The sequence below is a fragment of the Heterodontus francisci genome, chromosome 8, assembly GCF_036365525.1.
Source record: "Heterodontus francisci isolate sHetFra1 chromosome 8, sHetFra1.hap1, whole genome shotgun sequence".
NCBI classification, from domain to species: Eukaryota; Metazoa; Chordata; class Chondrichthyes; order Heterodontiformes; family Heterodontidae; genus Heterodontus; species Heterodontus francisci.
In genome coordinates, this window is record NC_090378.1 from 123,526,572 (window position 1) to 123,554,163 (window position 27,592).

The window sequence follows — 27,592 nt, forward strand, 5'->3', positions numbered from 1 at the left end:
AGATATGGAAAAGGGCAGGACTGGTCCTCAGGTTGAAGTCCTAAATTGGGGGAAGGCTAATTTTGATGGCATCAGACAGGAACTCTCAAAAGTTGAATGGGAGAGGCTGTTTACAGGTAAAGGGACATCTGGCAAGTGGGAGGCTTTTAAAAGTGAGATAGGAAGAGTTCAGGGCCGGCATGTTCCTGTTAGATGGAAGGGCAAGGCTGGCAATTTTAGGGAACCTTGGTTGACGAGGGATATTGAGGGTCTGGTCAGGACAAAGAAGGAAGCATATGTCAGGTATAGGCAGCTGGGATCGAGCGAGTCCCTCGAGGAGTATAGGGGATGTAGGACTACACTTAATAAGGAAATTAGGAGGGTGAAAAGGGGCCATGAGATTTCCCTGGTAGATAAGATCAAGGAGAATCCTAAAAGATTCTATAAGTATATTAAGAGTAAAAGGGTAGCTAGGGAGAGAGTAGGTCCCATTAAGGATCAGTGTGGCAATCTATGTGTGGAGCCACAGAAAATGGGCGAGGTCTGAAATGAATATTCCTCGTCCGTATTTACCGTGGAGAAGGTCATGGAAGCTAGTGAGTTCAAGGGAGGGAACACCGATATCCTGGAGCATATCAACATTACAAAGGAGGAGGTGCTGGAGGCTTTGAAGCGCATTAAGGTGGATAAATCCCCAGGGCCTGACCAGGTGTATCCTAGGATGCTATGGGAAGCAAGGGAGGAGATTGCTGGGGCCCTGGCACAGATTTTTGTATCATCATTAGCCACGGGTGAGGTACCGGAAGACTGGAGGAAAGCTAATGTTGTGCCTTTATTTAAGAAGTGCAGCAGGGATAAGCCAGGGAACTACAGGCCGGTGAGCCTTACATCAGTGGTGGGAAAGTTATTGGAAGGGATTCTGAGAGACAGGATTTATATGCCTCTGGAGAGGCATGGTCTGATTATAGATAGTCAGCATGGCTTTGTGCGTGGGAAATCATGTCTCACGAATTTGATTGAGTTTTTCGAGGAGGTGACCAAGAGGATTGACGAGAGCAGGGCAATGGACGTTGTCTACATGGCCTTTAGCAATGCCTTTGACAAGATAGGCTGGTCCAGAAGATTCGAACACATGGGATCCAGGGTGAGCTCGTAAATTGGATACAAAATTGGCTTGGTGATAGGAGGCAGAGGGTGGTAGTGGAGGGTTGTTTTTCAGATTGGAGGCCAGTTGTGTGCCGCAGGGATCGGTGCTGGGCCCTCTGTTGTTTGTCATATATATTAATGACTTGGATGTGAATGTAAGGGGCATGATTAATAAGTTTGCAGATGACACCGAAATTGGTGGTATAGTGGACAGTGAAGAAGGTTGTCTTTGGTTACAACAGGATATCGATCAACTGGGAAAGTGGGCAAGGGAGTGACAAATGGAATTTAACGCAGACAAGTGTGAAGTGATGCATTTTGGGAAGTTAAACCAGGGCAGGACATATCCAGTGAATGGCAGGGCCCTGGGGAGTGTTCTTGCGCAGAGAGACCTTGGGGTGCAAGTACATAGTTCCCTGAAAGTGGCAATACAGGTTTACAGGATGGTGAAGAAGGCATATGGCATGCTTGCCTTCATCGACCGAGGCACTGGGTACAAGAGTTGGGACGTCATGTTACAGTTGTACATAACGTTGGTTAGGCCGCATTTGGAGCACTGTGTGCAGTTCTGGTCACCGCACTACAGGAAAGATGTGATTAAGTTAGAGAAGGTGCAGCAAAGATTCACAAGGATGTGCCCTGGTTTGGAGGGCTTGAGTTATAAAGAGAAACTGGATAGGCTGGGTCTGTCTTCCCTGGAGCGAAGGAGGCTGAGAGGGGTATATAAAATTATGAGAGGCATAGATAGGATAGATAGCCAGAGTCTGTTTCCCATGGTAGGGGTGACTAAAACTAGAGGGCGTAGATTTAAGGTGAGAGGGAGGAGGTTTAAAGGGGATCAAAGGGGTAAATGTTTCACACAAAGAATAGTGGGTATCTGGAATGAGCTGCCTGAGGAGGTGGTGGAGGTAGGAACGGTAGTGACATTTAAGAGGCATCTGGACAGGTACTTGAATGAGCAAGGCGTAGAGGGATATGGAATTAATGCAGACAGGTGGGATTAGTATAGATAGGCATTATGGGTCGGCATGGATGCGGTGGGCTGAAGGGCCTGTTTCTATGCTGTACGACTCTATGACCTTGGAGTGAAAGTCCACAGATCCCTGAAGGTAGCAGGACAGGTCAATATGGTGCTAAAGAAGGCACGTGGAATCCTTTCCTTTATTAACCTAAGGTATAGAATTCAAGAGCAGGCAGGTTATGTTGGAACTGTATAAAATATTAGATAAGCCACAATTGAGTACTGTGTGCAGTTCTGGTCACCTCATTACAGAAAGGATGTAATTGCACTAGAGAGGGTACAGAGGAGATTTACGAGGATGTTGCCAGGACTGGAAAATTGCAGTTATGAGGAAAGGTTGGAAAGGCTGCGGTTGTTCTCCTTGGAGCAGAGAAGGCTGAGGGGAGATTTGACTGAAATGTACAAAATTGTGATGGGCCTGCATAGAGTGGATATGAAGGCCTATTTACCTTAGCAGAGAGATCAGTGACGAGAGAACATAAATTTAAAGTGATTGGTAGAAAGATTAGAAGGGAGATGAGGAAATGTTTTTTCACTAAGAGAATGGTGGGTGTCTGGAACTCACTGCCTGAAAGGGTAGTAGTGGCAGAAACCCTCAACTCATTTAAAAGGTGTCTAGATATGCACCGAAAGTGCCATAACCTTCAGGGCAACGGACCAAATGCTGGAAGGTGGGATTAGGCTGGGTGGCTCATATTTCAGCTGGTGTAGACACAATGGGCCAAGTGGCCTCTTCCTGTGCCATAAACGTTCTATGATTCTATGAGTGCTCAGGTTGTGTCTGGATTCCAGTAACACTCTGCATTGGTCATTAATCAGAAAATAGCACAATGCAAAGGGTGCTCTGATTATTTAATAGAAGGCATGTTGAGTATTCAAAACATTAAGCATTTAAAGGGAAACTAAATAAGTACATAAGGGAGAAAGGATTCAAATGAATATTTGTTCACAGCATCCACACATAGCTTGTAGTATAACAATGAGGTGGGAAGGGACGGCTGGCGTCACTTTTAAAGGGCTTTTCAGCTCTTACATTTCATTTTAATTTTTAAACACACATTGCTTCATTGCTTGAAAATTTATTTAAAACAATTAAATAAATGTTCCCAGCCCTTCTTCCCCCCTCCCACCCAATAACCTCACGTTTTATTCCTTGCCCTTTCCTCCCTGCAAAATACTTACCTTGTGTTCCCGACCTTCCCCCACTGTCCCCTCAAAGTTAATAAACTATGAACTTTACCCCTTCCCATCACCCTCGAGATCAACTGGAAACATTTAACCCTGCTCCTGCCCTGAAAACATACCTGCTCTCCACCCCCCGCCGGCAACCAATGTTCTGCCTTGGATCTCCAAACGAAAATCCGGAGGCACAGGAGTCCTGGCAACCGACCTAAATATTGCAGTAGGACGGCCGGCAGGAGCTGGTAAGTCTTTAATTTACATTCATTACCATATTTAAATCTTGCTCGCATCGCCAAGTGGTGGAGGGGGGCGGTGGTGGCCACCATGAGGCTTCGCTGCCACAAACAATATGGGGCCGGGCCTTCCCGGCGTCGAGGCGGGCCTTTCCTGGAGGCATTTGCCAGGTCCCGCTGCCACGCCCTCCACTGGATTTCACAATGCTGATACTGATACTACTTTTTGTTTTATGATTAGTAATTTTGACTCTTCTGGATTTTGTTTAACAAGAGACTTGATAGCTGTGCATTCAGTTGAATAAGAAAAGATTGCTCTTCGAGTTTGATCCAAATTTTACAGGGATCGCTGAAGAACTGAAACTGCTGTCATTGGTGGAAGTCCAGTTATGATAAAAAAGTCTATGTTTTGTCTTTATGATGATATTGCTCTTTGTGTGCTCTGCCTGTACGGATTTTTGACAAAGTGGACTGTTGAAGAGTGCATGAAACAGAAAATGTCAGTAAGACACACAACAGGCCTTGGGTGTATCTGTGGTGAGAATGGACAAGTTCATGTCGTGGGTGTGAACCCACCCCGCAGACGTTGACTGATCCGCTGTGTGTTTGCAGCATTTTCTGTTCTTACTCGAAATGTGATTCATGGTGACTGTTGCATTCCCAGTCCCAAGAAAATTGTAAATCACAACAGCAGATGCCATTTTTTTGCAGCATTTAAATTCTTCTCCTTGAAAGCACAGTTCCCTCTGGCAACCAGAGCTATCCATGGTTCTCCTGATCTGGGTGTGAAGTATTCTGTGTTCGGGTCACACCCCAGATGGTTCCAGTTGATCCTGGGGATTTCAATCACCCCCTGCACATTATCTTTAGGCGAACTGTCACCATACCCGCCGCGTATAATTTTAGTCATGTACCCAGCTGCAGAAAACACATTTAGTTGAGGAAAAAGTGACTAGAATCGCAAAGGCACTGGGAATTCACATTTTGGTAAAGGAGGGGGTGTAGGACATGTCAAACATGACATCCATGTGCTGTGGAATAAATAACAGCTGGGAGCTAAGTGGTTCACTGGAAGAAAAATTGTATGATCCTGCGTTTCAGCTGACCCTGTGTGATGAAATAGTTTAAACAGAAACTGAGGCTGATTGAAAGTCTACTATGAAATACAAGACTAATTACTCAAGAGTAAAAGTGCAAGTTACAGGAAGAAATGGGCTGGATTTTGTTTCCCCGCTGCCAGGAGTGGTGGTGGGTGTAAAAAATGCATCTGGCATGGATGGGCCACGTGCCACCACACCAAAGCGATCTTCAGCCTGGTGGCTCATTACAATATGCAAGGTGGCCATCCCCCCTCCCCCCCAATCACGTGGTGGAGCCAGCCTTGGCGACACCGTGTATGGCGTCATCTATCTCTGCACAGGCACTGGCGCCATTTTTAAAGGGTTGCCAGCCCTGCTCAGAGACTGCAGAGTTAAACCCCTGCCCCCCACTCTACACCAAAAATAAATGTTTGTCCTGTTTTCCCCCCACACCAAAATTGCAATTGACCCCTTTTCCCCAACAAGTGCACAAAGTTCATAGTTCACCACTTCCCCCCCCCACCCCCAAACTGCACAAATTGCTAACTTCACCCTTCCCAGCTCCCCCCAACCTGCCCTGCAACTGCACAAAATGCAGCGGTCATCCCTTCACCAACCACCCCCACAACCCTCCCCAGCTACATCAAAAATACTGAGTTCCCCCTTCCCACCTTGGTGGCACCGTCTTCAGGAAAGTGAAGGCCGAAGAGTGCCTCCCATCACACAGAAGATCCAGATTCAAGGGTAAGATGGTGGGGAAGTGTATTTAAATAGATACATGAGCTTTATTTAAGTATTTAAAGCAGGGTCTTGTCACCGAGCGGTGGAGGAGCCACCAGGGAGCTTTGCCGCCGCCGGCATTGGGCTCCATGGCAGGCCGCTACTGCCGCAATCTTTCACCCCCCAACACCACCCCCCACCCCCACCACGGAGCCTGACATCGGAAGCAGAACAAATTCAGCCCAATATGTGTATTACTATTGGCAAGTGATCTGTGATTAATCAGGTGGTGTAAAGCATTTATTGACTTGAGGAAGAGGTATGATTTAATTAAAGCTGTTTTTTTTTGCAGAGGGCGAACTACACTGCAATGCACAATAATTCCTGGTTTAATAAACTGCCTCGAGCTTTCAGGTTTTCAGGACCAGTTCTCCTTTCTTTTTGCTTGTTGGCATCCTTCCATCTATGAAAGATGATGGACATACAGCAAACAATCCATTTAAATGGGGCGTCTTCTCTTGGTGCACCTTTGTTGATGGCTCTGAAGGCCATTCCTTAAGAGGCAGGTTCTGCCACAAGTGTTGCAGGTGAAGCTGTCAAGTGATGCTCTGAGTTGTTGTTTTTGACGTTGGCGCCTGTTGCCACGCTACCATAGCAACTAGTCATCATGGTAGTGCACACCAGTCCACAGGATGTGTCGCCATTTCCCTCTTTCACCAACTACTGACTCAAGAGCGATAGTCAACATTTAGAGCCTTCAATTCACGCTTGCACGTATCCTTGGAGCAGAGCTTCGGGGGCCCCACTGGTCGTCTGGCCCCGGCTACCTCATCATACAGAAGGTCCTTGGGTATGCGACCGTCTTCTATCCTGCGGACTTGTTCGATCTACCGAAGCTGCCTTTGTTTGATTAGTGCCAACACACTTGGGAGCACTGCCTTTGAGAGGACTGATTTTTGTCCTGCCAGGAAATATCCATAAAGCACAACAGACAGTGAAGATGGAAATTATCGAGCTTCTTTTCCTGGTAGATGTAAGTTGCCCATGTTTCACAGCCATACAGCGAGGTGCTGAGAACGCAGGCCTTATACACCATGAGCTTGGTCCTATGTGTCAGCTTGGTGTTACTCTATGCGCCTTTCGCAAGTCGGAAAAAGGTGGTAGCTGCTTTCCCTATGCGTGTATCAAGCTCTGCATCAAGGGACAGATTCTCTGTCACTGTGGACCCAAGGTAGCAGAACAGTAATTTTGTTGAAAGAAACACAAGAAAGTAAGGATGGATTTGAAGTAAATCACAAATTTTGAATTTTCTGTCTTTCTGTTGCTTGCTGACATGGAGGAGCTAGCTGGGAGATGTTGGTGGGCATTACTGTGTGAGAGCTGAACTAACATGAAAAGTCGAGTCATCCCAGGTTAATGGCTGGCTGACTCCAATGTTAATTCCATTTCCACATTATCACCTGTAGTAACTCCCCCTGCAGATCAATTCTCTTGAAATCACTGTTCAATGAAAAAATTAAGGACAATAATAGGATTTTGAAGATGATTGGAATTCAACGTACAGTTTAATGTTGAAATTAAATTCCCCCTTCCTGGATGTACCACAGGCAAACTACCCACTGGTACCACATCCAGGTGTCAGCCTGAATACAGCATTGACAGTCCATTCAACCAGGTGGGGGCGCAGGGGTATTGCAGCAGGTCCAATCCTGGACTTGTCTGATGAAAATGCATACTTTTCAGAGAGAATTGCTGGATTGCAATCACTATGAATTCGAGCTGCTCTTTCTCCCCCTCCCCTTCCCCCCGCCATTCCTGAAGTTAATTGTAATACTGCTATTCCTGCTCCAACTGAACAGCTTTGAGCCTGGGATATTCTTGTTCTGTCTCAAGAGGGGAGCTGTTTGTTTTTTGTTTTTAAAAGGATAATGTTGACAGTTACTGGGAGTTAACCGAGAGCTGTTGGTGCACTTGAGTACAAAGAAATGCAATCACCTGCAAACCAATCGTGTGTCTGCAATGTTTCAACTTTAACTGTTAAAGGCGATCATTTCACTAATACATGAAATGACCAGTTCCTTTCCAGTAAGAGTGAAAGGGTCCATATTCTGATGGATTTCCTTCCTATCTCTGTATCCTCCTCCAGCTCTGAAACACACAGGTATGTGATGCTCCTCCAATTCTGGCCTCTTGTGCATCCCTGAATTTCATTGTTGGCGACCATGCTTTCAGCTGCCTTGTCCCAAAGCCCTGGAATACCCTCACAAAACCTCTCTGCCTCTCCACCTCTCTTCTCCTGTAAGACACTCCTCAAAATCGATCTTTTTAACCAAGCTTTTGGTGATGTGTCCTATTACCTCTTCATGTGGCTTGCTGTCAATTTTTGCCTGTTTACACTCCTGTGAAGTACCTTGGAATGTTTTTACTATGTCAGAGATGCTATAGAAATACAAGTTGTTGTTGCGATATCTTTTGTTGCATTGCACTAATTTGTTTTTCAACACCCTGTAGGTTGAAGGAGACCAAGTTCCTCCAGGTCACACCAGCAGTCAGTCAACAAAAAAGATCCGTGCAATAAAGGCCGACACGTTACAACTAGTAACCAATTTGTTGACAGCTTCTGGAGACGGTGATTCTAATTACACCAGAATCTTTTTGTTAACGTACCGAGCATTTGCTTCTCCAGAAGCTGTATTGGATCTGCTGCTGGACAGGTGAGAGCAAATAATCTTTGTTTAATGGCAATGACAGGATTCTTCAGTCAGGTTATTTTCATATCATGAATCTGCCAATCTGGATAGGAATTACTGAAGACCATCTACTGGAAGTGTCCAAGTTCACTGCTCATGGGCTGGGTGTCCCTCCCAGTTCTTGATAAGAAGGGCAATGCTTTGCTGCTGGAAGCTCTCCTGGTACAATACCATCTAAACACTTCTTCTTTCATTGCTCTTTAGTGAAATGACGTACAGTCCATTCCTTACTGATGCCTTGCAACAAACATTGGTACATTCCAGGCTGTAGACTCAGTTAGACAGAAGTTATTTGAAGGCTCACAAAAGATTGTGCCCACTACAGTTGGTCTTTGCACGTACTTACGTTTTTACCCAAATTCGCAATCAAGTGACGAATATTCTAGTGTTCAATGTGGAAAAATGTTAAAATCTCATATTCTGTGACTTTCTTTTATATTCTCAAGCATTTGTGTAAGGTACTTCTTAAAGAGGAAAATTTGTGAATGTTTTGGGCCCATCGAGCTGAATTTTACTGACCCCCCACCCCCCCACCGCCCCACAACATCAGGGGTCGTCGCGGGGGTGCAGGGGGCGCCAGAAAATCCTTCCGAGACAGTCCCGCCACGGGCCTCGACCCTGGAAAGGTCCTGCCCCATTTTACTGGCAATGGCGAAGCCTCAGGGCCCCCGCCGCTCGGCAAAAAAACTGCATCTGTAAATAAATTATAATTAAAGAATTATAACTCATCGTGATGGCTGTCCCATGCCAATAGTCCAGCCGGATGCCGGAGGTCCTGCGCCTTCGGAGCGGAGATCCGAGGCATAACACAGCTGTGGAGAGGGGAGGAGTGAAATTTTCAGGGCAGGTGGGAGTTCGAGTGGGAAAACCTCCTACTCTTGGCTGAGGGGATGGTGGGAAGGGAGCGAACTTCAAAGGTAACGAAGTTCAGGGGGGAAAGTTCGGCATCAGAATAAAAGTTTGTTTGGGGGGAGGCGGTGGGACAAAGCAATTTATATATTGAGTACTCATTGTGGTGGCGGGGGGGGGGGGGTGGGTCGGTGGGCGGGTGGTAGGAGAGAGGATTCAAAGTGAGATTACAATTTTATTTTTATAAAGATGTAAATGACCTGTCAGGCATTTTTGCACTTTAAAAATGGTGCCGGTGCCGGCGCCTGCACGGTGGTGCCGGATACCATTGCTGGCAACGAAGCACCCTCCCCCTCGACATCATCAGGGGTGGGCAGTCCGCCCACTCCATGTTAATGAGCTGCCGTGCAAAGTATCGTGGCGGTTCCACAGCGCACGTCCCACACATGCACCGCGCACTTTTCGAAGCTTGCTGCTGAGAACAGCGCCGAGCTATTAAAATTCAGCCCAGTGTTTCCTCCTTCATTTCCAGTAGGAAATATTTTCTGTTGCACAACCTTCCTGCAGCCTCATGAATTCAATGATTTGAGTTCTGCGTGGTTCTATAACTCCTCTTGATAACATCCTGTGACGAGCTGGTAGGTTGTATCTTTGCAAAAAGGCACGCCAGTTATTGCCAGCCCCCCATGTCCCACCTCCCGACATCCCCCCCACACCTGTCTCCCCCCAAAGAAGGAGGCACCCAGCATGCTGAGGCACTCCATCTAGTGGTTTACGGTACAATAGAATAAAGTATAACTTCAGAACTCAAATCCACAACCACGTGGCAATGTTTTTGCTTAATCTTTTACAAAATATCTAATTGATCTTGGTCCCATGCCAACGCAATGTTGAGTGCAAATCATACAAAATTTGAAATGTGCAGTGAATAATGATCTGGCACCTGTGTTAAAGTTTAACACAGTAACAGAGGCTTTCAGTGTGAGGCTGTATGTGTCAGTTGGAGCTACCTGCAACAAGTTGTACCCTGGATGTGTAAATGTCTGAGGGGGGAAGGTTATTTTCAGTAAAAGAGGGCTTTAAAACGGGCTTAAAGACGATCAAAGTGCTGAAATTGAGTGCAAAGAAAGAAGCTTTTATGGGAAATGTGTTGACAAAATCTTGGTTAAATAAAGTCTGCTTATGACTGAAATAGCAAGATACAACAAACAATTCTGCAACTGCAGCAGTTCAAATACATTTTAAACACCATCAGTGATTAGACTTTGGACTGAATTTTTCATGTCCGCCACCGAGATAGGCGGCCGACGTAAACTATGGCTGGCTGCCCGCGTGGATCACTCGACGCAGAGCCGGTGCAATATTAAAGGCAGCGGTCATTTAAATGGCGGGCATTCCATCCTCGGCAATGGCATCAGGCGCCACTGTGCAGGCACCGACGCCATTTTTAAAGGGCTTCCTGCATTTCCATTTAATTTAAATATTCAAAGGACAATGATTGTAAAAAATTAAATAACATTATCCCGACCCTCTCCCACCGCCCTGCCAATGACCATGAAATTCATTACCTGCCCTCTCCCCCACCCCACGAAACACTTACCTTGTGCTCCCAACCTTCCCACCTGCAAAGTTTATCAACTTTAAACTTTACCCCTTCCCGTCACCCCCAGACCAATGAAATTAGTTTTACCCCACTCCGCAACCCCCCCCCCCACCCCACCGTCCTGCACTGAGAAATGTACCTGCTCCCCCGCCCCCACCAGTGTACCACCTTACATCACCAGATGGAGATCCAATGGCGCGGGAGTGCCGGAATCCGGCTCCAATATGGACGGACAGCGGGAGCGTTAAGTATTTAATTCATTAATTTTACTAAATTAACATATTTAAATTTTGGTCCCTTTGCTGACTGGTGGGTGGGGGTGGGGGCTGCTGCCACGAGGCCTCACCGCCACTGGCAATATTGGGCCGGGCTTTCCCGGTGTCGAGGCCTGTGGCGAGCCTCCACCAGAGGTATTTTATGGCCCCACCTGCCATGACCCCCGACGTCAGGGGGCGCTGTGAAATCAGGCCCTTTAGTTTCTCCTTCATCTTTTCCACCCTTTTAATTCTTTACCTTTTTGTGCTCAATTGTAGAATGGTTGCCAGTTTATGTGCTTCACGAATGTGAATTGGGGTCACGGTTCAGAACTCATTCAGGGCACACAAGAATGTTCACCACTGCCGAGCTGATAACCTTCAGTTGATCTTCTCAGGCTTTCGAGGAGTGAACTGTGTTTAGGTAGGAAGAGTTTCCCAACCTGATGATTCTATACTTTAAGATAATTGGCAAAAGAACCACAAGCGATAAAAAATGTTCTTTTAAGCAGCGAGCTGGTGATCTGGAATGCACTGCCTGAAAGAGTGATGGAAACAGAACTAACAGTAACTTCCAAAAGGGAATTGGATCCATTGTTGAAAAGGAAAACATTGTAGATGTGTGGGACAGAGTGAGACTAATTGGTTAGTTGTATCAAAGAGCTGGGCACAAGTACGGTCGGCTGAATGGTTTCCTCCTATACTGTACGATTCTATAATTCTAAGATTGAAAATGATCCATGCTACACCCCACTCCTCTCTCCCCACAAGGTTTTGCACAAATATCTTTTCATGAAGATTTGTGTGTCATTGGGCAAACAGGTGCAAGCAGAGTAGGCACATAATCATGTAAAAACTGTGTCAAGTTAATGACATTTCAAGATAGTACTCTCAGCACTACATGAACTGCTATGCCTGTGCTGGGACGAGGGAGCAGTACCCCAGGACATGCGCGATGCCAACATCATCACCCTCTATAAAAACAAAGGTGACCGCGGTGACTGCAACAACTACCGTGGAATCTCCCTGCTCAGCATAGTAGGGAAAGTCTTTGCTCGAGTCGCTCTGAACAGGCTCCAGAAGCTGGCCGAGCGCGTCTACCCTGAGGCACAGTGTGGCTTTCGTGCAGAGAGATCGACTATTGACATGCTGTTCTCCCTTCGTCAGATACAGGAGAAATGCCGTGAACAACAGATGCCCCTCTACATTGCTTTCATTGATCTCACCAAAGCCTTTGACCTCGTCAGCAGACGTGGTCTCTTCAGACTACTAGAAAAGATCGGATGTCCACCAAAGCTACTAAGTATCATCACCTCATTCCATGACAATATGAAAGGCACAATTCAACATGGTGGCTCCTCATCAGAGCCCTTTCCTATCCTGAGTGGTGTGAAACAGGGCTGTGTTCTCGCACCCACACTTTTTGGGATTTTCTTCTCCCTGCTGCTTTCACATGCGTTCAAATCCTCTGAAGAAGGAATTTTCCTCCACACAAGATCAGGGGGCAGGTTGTTCAACCTTGCCCGTCTAAGAGCGAAGTCCAAAGTACGGAAAGTCCTCATCAGAGAACTTCTCTTTGCTGACGATGCTGCTTTAACATCTCACACTGAAGAATGCCTGCAGAGTCTCATCGACAGGTTTGCGTCTGCCTGCAATGAATTTGGCCTAACCATCAGCCTCAAGAAAACGAACATCATGGGGCAGGATGTCAGAAATGCTCCATCCATCAATATTGGCGACCACGCTCTGGAAGTGGTTCAAGAGTTCACCTACCTAGGCTCAACTATCACCAGTAACCTGTCTCTAGATGCAGAAATCAACAAGCGCATGGGTAAGGCTTCCACTGCTATGTCCAGACTGGCCAAGAGAGTGTGGGAAAATGGCGCACTGACACGGAACACAAAAGTCCGAGTGTATCAGGCCTGTGTCCTCAGTACCTTGCTCTACGGCAGCGAGGCCTGGACAACGTATGCCAGCCAAGAGCGACGTCTCAATTCATTCCATCTTCGCTGCCTTCGGAGAATACTTGGCATCAGGTGGCAGGACTATATCTCCAACACAGAAGTCCTTGAAGCGGCCAACACCCCCAGCTTATACACACTACTGAGTCAGCGGCGCTTGAGATGGCTTGGCCATGTGAGCCGCATGGAAGATGGCAGGATCCCCAAAGACACATTGTACAGCGAGCTCGCCACTGGTATCAGACCCACCGGCCGTCCATGTCTCCGTTATAAAGACGTCTGCAAACGCGACATGAAATCGTGTGACATTGATCACAAGTCGTGGGAGTCAGTTGCCAGCATTCGCCAGAGCTGGCGGGCAGCCATAAAGACAGGGCTAAATTGTGGCGAGTCGAAGAGACTTAGTAGTTGGCAGGAAAAAAGACAGAGGCGCAAGGGGAGAGCCAACTGTGCAACAGCCCCAACAAACAAATTTCTCTGCAGCACCTGTGGAAGAGCCTGTCACTCCAGAATTGGCCTTTATAGCCACTCCAGGCGCTGCTTCACAAACCACTGACCACCTCCAGGCGCGTATCCATTGTCTCTCGAGATAAGGAGGCCCAAAAGAAAAAGAATTGCAACATGCTAAATAGAAGTTAAAGTGAAAAGTTTTAACAAAACCAGCCAATTACTGAATCTACAGCGTCAGGGTTTTTAAAAAATGTTTGACAGCCAATTATGGATCAAATACTTGTTTAAAATGACAATTTATCCTTTATGACCAATTGCAGGTATGGAAAGTGTGACTGTGAGGAATACGGCAAACAAAGGTCTCCTGAAACAAGTGCCGAAATCAGAAAGTAAGTTCAGCCCAATGTGTGACTAAAGTATGCTTCATTCAGAATGAGTAGACTGCCAAAGTCATTTGGCGGAATGCCTCATCACCAGAACTTTCAAACAAGCACTAAGATGTAGCTTGGCTGGTGGTGAGAAGAGCCCTCCCCGTTGGATCCATCCTGTACGCCCGAAATCTCGCCCCCTCGCGCAATGCCCCCGCGGTGGCTGTGGTGGGAAAGAGACAGTCGCCCACCTCCTCCTGGAATGTGTCTTTGCAAAGCAGGTGTGGAAAGAGATGCAGTGGTTTTTGTCGAGGTTCATCCCAAGCAGCTCTGTAACACAGGAGTCTGTGCTCTATGGGCTGTTCCCAGGGACGCAAACCGAGACAAATATCAACTGCTGCTGGAGGACTATCAATTCGGTGAAAGACGCCCTTTGGTCTGCCCGAAACCTGCTGGTCTTCCAGCGCAAAGAGTTGTCCACGACCGAATGTTGCAGACTGGCACATTCCAAGGTCCAGGACTACGTGCTGAGGGACGCACTAAAGCTTGGGGTAGCCGCAGCAAAGGCTCAATGGGGAAAGACCACAGTGTAAGGTCCCCCCACCAATCTGAACTGAGGGGCTGGATCCATGGAAAACCCCTCGAACTGTATCGGGAAAATTTTCATTTGCTGTAAAATGTCAAAATGTAATTGGCATGACAAATGTGAAATGGAAGGGCTGTGAGGCAACTCATGATTGTAATGAAGCAACGGACCTCTTTTGCACTGTTTGTATTTTTTGACTTGGTGCTGTTAGAAACTGGTAATGTAATTTTACAGATTTTTATGAATAAAGTATATTTTGCAAATAAAAAAAAAATTCAGAATACAATAATGTGAAAGGAAATTGCTGGAGAGCCAGCAGTTCCTGTAAATTTATATAGGAACTTCCTCATGAAGGCATCCCATAGCAGTACAGTGAACACCCTGCCAGACCATAGCAATCACATTAAACATTGACTGCCTCTCTAATACTTACATTATTCCGAGAGATCAGAGAATTAAAAAAAAATTGTATCAGCCCAAAACATCCAAAACTCTTCAACAGAAAATTGCTTGAATTTCAATATCAAGGTTTTGAGTTGTTTACCTCAAGTTGACAATTCTGGACTATACAGCCAGAGTAAAAGAAATGGGTTTCCCTCCTCCTTCCCCCTTGCTTTTTGTCCATCCGATCTTGCCAAGCCAGTCTCACTGCGGTGTCCTGTGAACTTCTTGTGAAAGTTTGAAAAAATAAATCACCATTTAGTGCAATCATACATCCAGATTGTGACATGTTCCTGGTATCCTGGCTTTGGCAGAACTCCCATTCTGTTGCCACTGAATGTTTTGCATTGTGCCATAATCTAACTTGCCCATCTGGCTCCTGAATTCATGAAGTCAAGTACTTTGTCCAAGTAATGGTTACTCATGTTCAAATTGTGATAGTTAAAAGCTTTCAATGGTATTCGACAGCAGGCAGCATCACATCCATGCAATTCTGCATAAATCATCAGAGATTAACAGGAACCTGGTTAAGTTTTTGCTCTTCACCAAGATTGCTGAGGTCATTTTAGTGCCCTGGATCAGGTCAGTTATCTGAGTAGAAGCTTGGGATTAAACCCAGGATTATTCTGGTGTGTACAGCCTATGAACTAAACTCAGAAATATTAGAGAGGAAGGAAAGAAAATGCATCAAAATATCTTTCCTAGAAACAGCCCATAATTGCAAATATGTATTAAGCTTTGGTGATAATTGGAGGATGTGCATTATGAGAAATGCTTGCTACATTGGTGTTCTCGATCAAACGTTAAGTTGTGTCTGCGATGCGCATTGAATGGGCAGTGCTTCATAAAGAGTTTGAGGTTTTTTGAAAGTTGAGAGAGTTGAACTTCGGGCCAAAGTTTGGGAATCTGTTTCAGTACTTGTGCAGTGGTTCATTCTTTCTTCTTTCCATCCCGACCCCACCATCACCATCACCACCACCCATGCCAATAAATCCTGGCAAACATAAAACAGCAAAATATTAAAGTTGTGTTCAACTTAGAATGGTTCTATTTGGGTTCTGAATTTAATTTGGTGTCAGGTAGATATTCCAAGACTGGAAGTGAAGCATGCTGAACTGGACTAGATTAGAGCTTGGAGAGGAGGAATACACCCATGAGACAGCAAGGAAATAATTAGCTGGGATAACTGACATATTAGATTTTATCAAGGTTTGGGTTAAAGGGCTCAAATGTATTTAAACGGTCATAAAACAAATGGTTGTATATAATTTCTGTGTGTGAAATACGGCTGCCATTTTAAATTTTGTTTGAAGGGTCGTTGCTGGCTTCCTCCTCTCTCCCTGATTGTTCCATAGATTTAGATCCTAATCTGTACCTGATTGATTTGAATCGGCATGAAAGCTGGGCCTTAGCATCTGTGGATGGAGATGGAAAAATTGGGAATAGATCCATTGTTGATTTATTGTGTAAGAACTCCTGCTCTCCACAGGATGTGATGTCAAGGAATTGTAGAATGGACACCTTGTGTGCTGTACCATTCAACCATCAAGGCTGCCAAATGCTGACCAGTTGTTTCCATACTACAAAGAAGGAAGAAAAGGAGGAGGGCTGACAGTATTGATTTCAGGAGAATATTACAATACTGGAGAGACAGGATGTCCAAGAGGGGCCAAGGGCAGAATTGATTTGGTTAGAACTAAGAATCAACTGAGCTACCATTACACTGCTGGGTGTATCCTACAGACCACCAAGCAGTGGGAATGATATAGAGGAACCCATTTGCAAGGAAACTACAGAGGGGTGCAAGAATTATACTGTAGTTTTAATGAAGGATTTCAATTATCCTAATATAGGCTGTGATAGTAATAACAAAAAAGGGCAGAGAGTTTCAGAAGTGTGTTCAGGAGAATGTTCTGGATCAGTATATTTCCAGTGCAATGAGGAAGAAGGCATTGCTGGATCTGGTTCTAGGGAATGAGGTGGGTCAAGTGGATCAAGTGTCATTCGGGGAACATTCAGGAGACAATGATCATAGTACGTAAGTGTGGGGTTAGCTAGGGAACAAGACAAGGAACAATCCAGAGTAAAAATAATGAATTGGGGAAGGGCAAATTTCAATAGGGTGAGAATGGATCTGGGGCCCAGCTGAATTGGAACTAAAGATTGGCAGACAAAACCTGTCAACAATGAGTTATTTTATTTATTTATTTTGAGATACAGCACTGAAACAGGCCCTTTGGCCCACCAAGTTTGTGCCGACCAACAAACACCCATTTATACTAATCCTACACTAATCCCATATTCCCTACTATATCCCCACCATTCTCCTGCCACCTACCTACACTAGGAGCAATTTACAATGGCCAATTTACCTATCAACCTGCAAGTCTTTGGCTGTGGGAGGAAACCGGAGCACCCGGCGGAAACCCACGCGGTCACAGGGAGAACTTGCAAACTCCGCACAGGCAGTACCCAGAACTGAACCCTGGTTGCTGGAACTGTGAGACTGCAGTGCTAACCACTGCGCCACTGTGCCACCCAAATCTTTAATGAGAATAATGTTCAGATAGGCTGGTGGTCAGTCATGTGGCAGATGAAATTTGATACAGACTGTATGAAATTATACTTTTTGGGTAGAATTATTTTCTGCTGCACAACCTTCCTGCAGCCTCATGAATTGAATGATTTAGGTTCTGCATGGTTTTATGACTCCTCTTGATAACATCCTGTGACCAGACAGTAGGTTGTATCTTTGCAGAAAGGGAAGGCAGTTATTGCCAGTCCCCTTATTTACATCCACACTATGCCCCACTCCTGTCAAAATGAATATACCCAGCATGGTGAAGCACTCCATCTGCTAGTTTGGAATAGAACCTTGGAACTCAAATCCACAACCATGTGGCAGTATCTTTGCTTAATTTTTCACAAAATATCTAAATGATCTTGGCCCCATGCCAACGCAGTGTTTAATGTAAATCATGCAAAGTTTGAAATGTTCAGTGAATGGTTTACAACGATGATCAGGTATTATCAGGTATTGAAGTTTAACAGAGTGACAGAGACTTTCAGTGTGAGTCTCTATGTGGAGGTTGGAGCTACCTGCAACAAATTATACCCTGGATGTGTAAATGTCTGAGGGGGAAGGTTATTTTCAATAAAAGAGGGTTTTAAAATGGGCTTAATGACAATCAGAGTTTATGAAACGAGTGCAAAAAAAGAAGCTATTCTGGGAAATCTGTTGTCCAGATCTTGGTTAAATAAATGTCTGCTTAACACTGAAATATGCAAGATACGACAAATCCATTCTGCAGTAACAGAATTGAAAAACATTTTAAACACCATCAGTGATGAGCCTTTGGTTTCTCCCCCTCCTTTTCCACCACTTTGCATTCTTTACCTTCCTGTGCTCTCGATGTTGGTAGATTTGTTTGCCAGTTTATGTGCTTCTCAAATGGTGAATTGGGGTCACTGTTTAGAACTCAGTCAGGGCACAAAAGAATTTTCACCACTGCTGAGCTGATCACCTTCAGTTGATGTGCTCGGATTTTAGAGGAGCAAACAGTATTCAGGGAAAAGAGTTTCCAAATTTTCTTATGATTGTAAAGTTTAAGATAATTGGCAAATGAACCAGAGGAATTGAGAATTTTTCCTTTGAAGGGACTTGGCGAGTTGCTGCAGTGCATCTTGTGTATGGTGCACTCTGTTGCCACTTGCACCGATGGTAGAGGTCGTGAATGTTTACGATGGTGGATGAGGTGCCAATCAAGCGGGCTGCTTTTGTCCTGGATGGCATCGAGCCTCTTGAGTGTTGTTGTTGCTGCACTCATCCAGGCAAAGGGAGACTATTCTATCACATTCCTGACTAGTGCCTTGTTGATGGTGGTTAGGCCCTGGGGAGTCAGAAGGTGAGTTACTCAGCACAGAATTCCAAGCCTCTGACCTGCTGTAATAGCTGCAGTATTTATACAGCTGGTCCAGTTGAGCTTCTGGTCAATGGTAACCTGAGATCTGAGTGACTGAGGGGGCAGCACAGTGGCGCAGTGGTTAGCACCGCAGCCTCACAGCTCCAGGAACCCGGGTTCAATTCTGGTTACTGCCTGTGCGCAGTTTGCAAGCTCTCCCTGTGACCGCGTCGGTTTTCGCGGGTGCTCCGGTTTCTTCCCACAGCCAAAAACTTGTAGGTGATAGGTAAATTGGCCATTGTAAATTGCCTAATGTAGGTAGGTGGTAGGGAATATGGGATTACTGTAGGGTTAGTATAAATGGGTGGTTGTTGGTCGGCACAGACTCGGTGGGCCAAAGGGCTTGTTTCAGTGCTGTATCTCTAAATAAATAAATAAAAACCCTCGACCATCACCCTCTGCCTCCTGCCACGAAGCCAATGTTGGATCCAATTTGCCAAACTGCCCTGGATCCCATGGGCTCTCACCTTCTTAACTAATCTCCCATGCAAGACCTTAGCAAAAGCCTTACTGAAGTCCATGTAGACTACATCAACTGCTTTACCCTCATCTACACATCTAGTCACCTCCTTGAAAAATTCAATCAAGTTTGTTAGACATGATCTCCTCCTGACAAAGCCATGCTGACTATCCTTGATTAATCCCTGCCTCTCCAAGTGGAGATTAATCCTGTCCCTCAGAATTTTTCCAACAGTTTCCCAACCACTGATGTTAGACTCACCGGCCTGTAATTACTTGGATTATCCCTGTTACCCTTCTTGAATAATGGTACCGCATTTGTTGTCCTCCAATCCTCTGGTACCTCTCCCGTGGCCAGAGAGGATTTTAAAATCTGTGGCAAAGCCCCTGCTATCTCCTCCCTTGCCTCACATAACAGCCCAGATACATCTCATCTGGGCCTGGGAATTTATCCACTTTTAAGCCTGCGAAAACCCCTAATACTTCCTCCCATTCAATGCTAATTCGTTCAAGTATCGCGACACCTACATCATCCTTCTCCATAGTGAACACAGATGAAAAGTAATCATTTAAAACCTCACCTACGTTCTCCAGCTCCACACACAGATTGCCACTTTGGTCCCGAATAGGCCCTACTCTTTCCCTGGTTATCCTCTTGCCCTGAATACACTTATAAAACACCTTGTGATTTTCCTTTATCTTGCCCGCCAGTGTTTTTTCATGTCCCCTCTTCACTCTCCTGATTAGTTTTTTAAGTAACCCCCTACACTTTCTATACTCCTCTGGGACCTCCTCTGTTTTCATCCCTGTGAATCTGCCATAAGCCTCCTTTTTTTCCCTTATCCAATCCTCTAGATTCCTTGACATCCAGGGCTCTCTGGACTTGGTCCTACTCTTCAGCTTTATGGGAACATGTTGGCCTTGAACTCTCACTATTTCCTTTTCGAATGACTCCCACTGGTCTGATGTAGATTTTCCTACAAGTAGCTGCTCCCGGTCCACTTTGGCCAGATCATGTTTTATCATACTGAAATCGGCCTTCCCCCAATTCAGTGCCTTTACTTCTGGTCTGGTTTTGTCCTTTTCCATAACTACCTTAAATCTTACAGAGTTATGGTCACGATCCCCAAAATGCTGCCCCACTGACAATTCTACCACTTGTCCGGCTTCATTCCCGAGGATTAGGTCCATACCGCCCCTTCTCTTGCAGGACTTTCTACGTGCTGGCACAAGAAGCTCCCTGTATGCATTTTAAGAATTCCGCCCCTTTTAAGCCTTCAGCACTCAGACTATCCCAGTTAATATTGGGAAAGTTGAAATCCTCTACTATTATTACCCTATTATTTTTACACCTGTCTGGGATTTGCCTACATATCTGCTCCTCTATCTCTCCCTGACTATTAGCAGGCCTGTAGTACACTCCCAGCCAAGTGATTGCCCCCTTTTTGTTTTTAAGTTTTACCCATATGGACTCAGTTGAGGAACCTTCTATGATATCATACCTCCTTACCGCGGTAATTGACTCCTTGATCAACGGTGCAATACCACCTCTTCTTTTACACCCTCCCCTGTCACTCCTGAAGATTCTATACCCTGGAATACTGAGCTGCCAGTCCTGCCCTTCCTTCTACCATGTCTCTGTGATAGCAATAATATCATATTCCCATGTGTTAACCAATGCCCTCAATTCATCTGCCTTACTTGTCAGACTCCTTGCGTTAAAATAAATGCAATTCAGCCTTGCATTATTCGCTTGTGCCTTGACAGGTCTATATTTGCTCTGCCTTCCAGACTGACTTATTTTCTCATCTATAATTGGCTGTGCATCACCCTCTACTGTACCTCCACTCTGTATCCCATCCTCCTGCCAAATTAGTTTCAAACCCCCTCTTGCCCCACGCCACCAACCCCCCCCCCCCCCCCACCCAAACAGCACTAGTAAAACTCCCTGCAAGGATGTTGGTCCTGTTCCGGTTCAGGTGCAACCCGTCCGACTTGCACAGGTCCCACCTTCGCCAGAAACAGACCCAGTGATCCGGTAAACTAAAGTCCTATCTCCTGCACCATCTCTTCAGCCACGCATTCATCTGCTCTATCCTCCGATTCCTATACTCACCAGCACGTGCCACTTGGAGTAATCCAGAGATTACAACCTTTGAGGTCTTGCTTTTTAATCTGCTACCGAGCTCCCTAAATTCTTGTTGCAGGACCTCATCCCTCTTTCTACCTATGTCGTTGGTACCAATGTGAACCACGACCTCTGACTGTTCACCCTCCCCCTTCAGAATGTCCTGCAGCTGCTCCGCGACATCCTTGACCCTCGCACCAGGGAGGCAACATACCATCCTGGAGGCAGGTTTGCGGCCACAGAAACACCTGTCTCTACCCCTTATGATAGCTCTCCCGCTCTTTTTCCTCCCCTTCTGTGCAGCTGAGACACCCGTGGTGCCACAGACTTGGCTCTTGCTGCATTCCCTGAGAAGCTCTCTCCCCCAACTGTATCCAGGCGAAAAATCTGTTAGAGAGAGAGATGGACCCAGGGGACTCCTGCACTACCTAGTTCTTCTACTCTGCCTGGCGGTCACCCATTCCCTTTCTGCCTGAGCAGTCTTTACCTACAGTGTGACCACCTCCCTGTACGTGCTATCCACAAACATCTCAGCCTCGCGGATGCTCGACAGTGTCCCCAGCCGCTGCTCCACAACTAAAGTGCCGATTTTGAGCAGCTGCAGCTGGAGACACTTCCTGCACTCAAGTTCGCCCTGGACAATGGAAGTCTTCCCGACTTCCCACATTGCACAGGAAAAGCACTCCACACTGCCGAGCTGCCCTGCCATGACTTACCCTTAATTTACTCATTTAAATTACTCATAAATTAGAGATTATTTACACTTGGGATCTTGATTCCCTAAAAAATCACTACTTACTAGAAAAAACTGTAAACCTTACCTTTCTCTTTACTTACCTGCCTATTTAGTGATACTCCCTAACAGTGGTTACAGTCCAAATATGGCTGCCACGGGCTGTGAATTTTCCTTGTCCCTATGGTCTACATCTCAGGTCTGGGTCTTAAATCTCCATCACCCATCTTAAATGGCCACGCGTAAGTGGCAGGTCCTATGTGGGTGCAAGAACCAGGGCCACATCACAACTGAAGTGTAATGTAACCTGTCTTCACATGAGAGCCATGACTAGAGAAACTGCAGGACTGTATAAAACACAGCAAAGTGAGAAAAACTGTGTCCTTGTGACTGCAACAGCAAAGAAGGAAGAGGTAAAGCCAAGTGCGTTAAAAACATCCAAATCTTTGAAGATCATTGATTCAAAAGAAATCCAAAAGAAGTCAACCAAACAGAATCTGTTTTCAATCAGTGGGCTGTGGAATGTGTTCCAAAATAGACATCAAAATAGATTTATTAACAGTTGTCCTTGAAGGGATCGCTGAGAAAAGAGAAAAATCTCAGCAGAATATATCAAATACAATCCATCATGTAGACGAGGGGATCATTTCAACTGAAGACCATGAGCGACAGGGAGCCATGCAGACCACCTTCGAGCTACTGAAAGTTTACTTGCAGAAGCTCAACGTCAGTAACGGTGCATCTGGAAATATTATGGGGACTCTAATTGGACGATTGATGCTGTGCTGTGCAGACAGTTCGCTACCTGTGTGACAGATGGCCCTGGTCTCTGTGTGCACCATCCTGTCCATTCAGTTATAATATGAAGGTACCGATCTGGATCAGCAACAGGAGCAGCTAGAGGATCTGAACACATTCAGAGAACAGTTAGACAACAATGACCTTTCAGTCCTCTTGCAAAAATACCATCAGATCGCAAAGGTAATTTCCAAGAATTTTCCCCATAACCAGCTGTGCAACTGCTACTCATGGTCTTTAAAGGACTGTCTGACCAACACCCCAGCTGTTCCTTTGCAGCCGCTGTGCTCGTAAAAATCATTAAAAGGCAAGGCAGCGATCCGCGGGACTAGGTCTCAGAAATACTAGACATGCTGAGGGTTGAGTTGGAGTCCGTTCCTTATGAAGATGTAAAACGTTCAGTTCTATGTATTTTCACCATTTTGGCCTGGCACAATGTAGCAGCAGTTGTGTCCCATCTCCTCATCTCCCCCATCCCATCGGAGAAATTTGTCAGAGAAGTGTGAAGATCAGTGGCCGAAGACACAAAATGTGCAGTCAGGACTATCAAGGAGCTGGTGTACACACCTGGGAAAAGAACCTGCCCCATCAGTGGGACAGAAAACCCTATTCGACTGCTGTATCACTGGTTGCTGTCTGCGAGCTGTGTGAGAATACAACTAATCCTGAGCTGGCAGAGGCAGTTAATACATTATTCCCACTGATATTCAGTATCCTAATTATTCCCTTAACCAGCTGTGTTAATATTTCTCTGCTCGATCGTTCAGATACTGAATTGCAGCAGAGAGATTTTGCAGCCCTATTTCAAACATCATCAAGTTGGGATCAGTATAAGAAGTGTGTACAGACACTAAAGGTCCTTCCAGGCCAAGCAACAAATGGGGACGTCGTTGAAAACATGAACAGAAATGGAGGATGGCGCCAAAGGATGAAGCTGAGCCACTTCGACAAGGGGGTCGTTGTGTTGGCCACAGCAATGGCAGAACATGCTGGCTACAGTCTGCCTCATATTGTGAATCAACTGGCTTCTCACATCATTAGGCTCCAAGACTGTCAGGCAGTGACAGTAATCACCTCTTCAGTGAACTTCTGAAAGCTCCACTGGTTTCAGGGCCTTAGCTCACAGACACTGTGGTAAACAGTTTGATAAGGTATTTGCTGTATGTCTCTCCTGTTACCAAGTTGCTGTGTGTCTGGGCCCTGAGAAATATTAACTTTGGAGCTAAAAGACAGTCTTGGAGCGTGATGGACACAATGATTAGCCTGTTGGGGAATGAGCAGAACTCGGAGTTGCTAACGCATGTGGTGCTGTCCTGCCTGAGTAAGAACATAATCCAGTCAATGGCAAACACCATCCAGCTCTTTGTGGATCCAACCCTTATCAGAATTCAGCCATTCTTCAGGGCAAAGTCTGAGAAAGTGCGGGTGGAAGTATTCAACGTGTTGGGGAACTTGACCAAGTGCGGAATTGGAGGGTCCACCTCTTCTGTCTCTCAGCAGGTCCATTCCAACCTGGTGCACTTGTTGTTGCACTTCGATGGATTGGTTGAGGAGATCACCTGATCATGCAGTTTAACACTGTGGATGACCTGCCCAATCATTGGAACTGCGAAGGGATCCTCTTTAACAGAAAGATATTTGGAGGAGCCCAACTGGAGTTACATGGACTTTCTCAGACGCATTTCATGCCTGTTGGTTCAAGATTTCCCAACGGGTGAATTCCTACGCCACGGATTGTGAATCATTTTTCAACGATGACCAGAAGCAGCTCTGAGATCACACAAAGGCCTTTTCAACTTTCCTCCTGAGGCAGCCAGCATGTTACCGACTCAGCCGGTGGGCCACATGGTGGAAGAACTGCGCAATCAACTGCCAGAATAAAGCCGAGAGAGACCCAGGCCCCGATCCTCCTCCAACTCCTCCTCTTAACATCAAACTGATCCTCCCCTTAACATGATTTGTACATTTGTAAATTATTGTAAATAAATAATTATTTTGTTGCAGTAAATATTCTGTTGTGCCATTGTAATTATTGGTGGATCTTCACACAGTGCAGTTTCTCCTGATGAACACGCACACACACACTCACGCACGACTTTGAAACTCACACCATTTTATCGCAAGTGACACCCTCACTCACGATCTTACAAAAGGGCTCTGAAATATTGGGATTTATGACAGGCATTGAAATACCTCCCTTTCCGAGTCTGCTGCATTCTGTCCTGTCCCCGATTGATCATGTGACCAGAAAGGCTTCATGAACCTCCTGTAGATCCACGGGGAATAGGCCACAGATTTGTCACTACTAAATCCAGGACAAAGATTGCAGTTGACAGCCTGAGCTTGGTCGTGTGAGTGACTGGGAGACAGAGGGAGGCAGCAGGCTGGGATTTGGTGCATTATGGACAGGGATCTACTGGATCCTTAGTGTTTAAACACAACATTGGTGTCAAATCTCTTAAGAAGAATCAGTTTGCAGCTTTCTCTAGAGCATGAGACTCAATGGCCAGATGACAATCTAATTAGGTTTGATACAAAAACTGAAAAGGAAAGGGGACGGTCAATGATAAATGATCGTTACTGGGGCCAATTTCAATAATTTAAAAAGAGAAGCAGCCCAGATCAATTGGAACGAAAAGATGGCATATAAGACAGTGCAGAAATCATGGGAAATGATTAAACTGGGGATGATTGAGGAACAAACTTCACAGAACAACATTTACAACTGATAGAGAGACTGAGCAATAACACAGAGAGAAATATATTGATAAACAACATACAGACAGGTAAAATCAAACACTTGGAAACTAAAAAAACACATATACAAAATGCATTTACAAATAACACATAGATATAAGTACACCTACAATAATACTCATTTTTTTTGTCTATCCAGACTATTTTGATTGTTCAGTTTAACACAGGCCTCTGTTGGTGGGTGATGCCTGTCGCACACAGAGGCACATGGGGAACGCAGAGCATTGGAGTGCGTGATGTACATAGGCTGGCAACTGTTGGTGGCTGCAGCGATGGCAGGCTGGGGTTTGGGAGAAGATAAACAGTGGAAGGTAAGGGAGCACAACAAAGTTACCCTGGCTGGAGAGATTGTTTTCATAAGGGATGAGATGGGATTGATGGGAGGGATGGAGATGGCATGAGAGGGATAGAAGGAATTGAATGAGGGTGGCATGGGATGGGAATAGCATGGGAATCATGAGAGGGAAGGCATGGGAAAGATAAAATGGCATAGAATTGGTATGGAATGAGATGGAGGGAATGGCAAGGCTGTGTGGCTGAGATGGTGGAATTTTGAGAAGGAGGGGAATTATTATTATTATTAAAAACTATTCTTGTGCTAAAAATGAAGATTCACCAGATTTGAATGAAAGAGTTTTGGAAAAGCTGCGATGATGGGGAAGCCATGTTGGATCATCCACGCAGCTCTCCTGGCTGAAGATGGTGGTAATTGCTTCAGTTATCTTCAGCCTTGTCTTTTGCACTCTCATGTAGGCTCTGCCATCGTTCAGGATGTGAATGTTCTCTGAGATTCCTCTTGTTGTTTAATTGTCAACCATCATTCACGGCTGAATTCATTGATCGTGCGATCGCTTTGCTGTCTAAAGCATGCTGCTCCCACTGTTCAGTCCTGTGTTGCAACTTCACAAGTTACAACTCATTTTCAGGTACACCTGGTGTTCCTCCTGGCATATTCTTCTACACTCCTCATTGAACCAGGTTTGGTCTCCTGGCTTGATGGTAAAGGCAAAGTGAGGGATATGCTGGGCCATGAGGTTACAGATTGTGCTGTTGGCCCTGAGCACTTCATGGATGCCCAGTTTTGAGCTGCTAGATGTGTTCTTATTATATCCCATTTCGCACATTGATAGCACTACATAACACAATGGAGGGTGGGACTTTGACTCCACAAGGTCTCCGATCAATGCTGTTATGGACACATGCAACTGCGACAGGTAGACTGATGATGACGAGGTCAAGTAGACTTTTGCCTCACGGTGTTCTCACCACCTGGTGAAGCCCAGACTTACAACCATATCCTTTAGAACTTGGCCAGTAATGCTGCTACCAAGCTGCTCTTGGTGATGGACATTGATACTTGCCCCTGATTAAGCTGGGAGGATTCAGTCTCCAAAACATGTGGTGCTATGGGATATTTAACACTGACCCCTCTGTTCTATCTTAAAGATGCAAGTTGCTGTTGTCACCAACACCTGCTTCTAAAAATGAGGCCTGTTGCCCAACGCTATTTGCCCTACTTCTCCGCTGCTGTCTCCTCCCTCTCAGGCCCGCCTGAACTTTGGGCCTTGAAGCTTCCAGCTCTACAATCCAAGAAACTGCATTCATGAAAATCAGTTACAGCATCCTTAAAATTATAGTTTTTGTATCTTCATACTTTTCCTTTTAAAGTAGTGTGTGGTAGTATAACGCTTTACAGGCTGATTTATAATCCACTAGGCTGCAACAGGAACACGTTTTATGACCGTAACCATCTTTACACCAGCCTGTAGGGTGGTAAATCCAATATGTCACTTAGCTGACATGAAAAAATCTCTGGATAATCAACCCAGAGCCTGAGCTCTGATCTCTATTCATGTGTACAGTTCATTGTGCTAAGGGCAGTGAGGGTTGAAATTGTGGAGGCACTAACCATAGTTTTTCAGTCTTGCTTAGACTCATTGGCGGTTTCAGAGGACTGGAGAATTACAAATGTTTCACCCTTGTTCAAAAAAGGCTCCAAAGATAAGTCCAGCAACTATAGGTCAGTCAGTTTCACTTCGGCGGTGGGTAAACTTCTAGAAATAATAATTCGGGACAAAATTAATTGTCACATGAACAAATGTGGGTTAATTAAGGAAAGCCAGCATGGGTTTC

The 27,592-nt window shown here is 45.5% G+C and overlaps 1 pseudogene; it reads left to right on the forward strand.

Annotated features, from left to right (window-relative positions):
• The window catches only part of LOC137373263 (ral guanine nucleotide dissociation stimulator-like 1), a 73,987-nt pseudogene that overhangs the window by 20,566 nt on the left and 25,829 nt on the right, over positions 1-27,592 (forward strand).